This window comes from Epinephelus moara, chromosome 16, assembly GCF_006386435.1.
Source record: "Epinephelus moara isolate mb chromosome 16, YSFRI_EMoa_1.0, whole genome shotgun sequence".
In the NCBI taxonomy this organism is placed as follows: domain Eukaryota; kingdom Metazoa; phylum Chordata; class Actinopteri; order Perciformes; family Serranidae; genus Epinephelus; species Epinephelus moara.
In genome coordinates this window covers 9322358-9322991 of record NC_065521.1, presented here as the reverse complement: position 1 = coordinate 9322991, position 634 = coordinate 9322358, and positions in this window count along the sequence as shown.

The following is a 634-nucleotide window of genomic DNA, read 5'->3' as shown; positions in this document are numbered from 1 at the left end:
TTGCGGACGAGAAAAGGAGGAGCGCATATTTCCGAGAAGGCGTGTCCTTTTCAAAAATGCAAGAGGCGTTGCTTTGTTGCCGGCCGTTTTCGCCGGTGTGTTAAACACACTTTAGAAAGGAGTGTCCCCAGACTATCAGAAGGCGGGGATCTCTGATTATCTGGTGGCGAGACTACGATATTACTAACTTGTTTAACAGCGAAATACTGCGCCGTTGACTTTAGACCAGGTTTTTGTTGGTCACTGGCGCATTTGCTTTTTACGTCATCTAACTAGCAATACGCCATGACTGCGCCTGACCACTCCTCATTTTAAGACCAACACACCCAGAGAAGCGCAAGTTCATTTGCTAGACGATGAGGGCACAGGGCATGAAAATGACAACTGCGCCTGCATCTAAATAGCAATGACACTTGCGACATGGATTATGCGCCCTCCGCCGTCCACTTTAGACCATCTAAATAGGGCCCTTAAAGTTATGAGTTACAGTGCCTTGCAAAACTGTTCACTTTTCGTTGGTGTTTTTCCTATTTTGTTGCATTACAACCTGTAACTTAAATTAAATTTATGGATGTTTTTGCAATAGACCTACACAAAATAGTCAAAATTGGTGAATTAAAATGAGAAAAAAAAG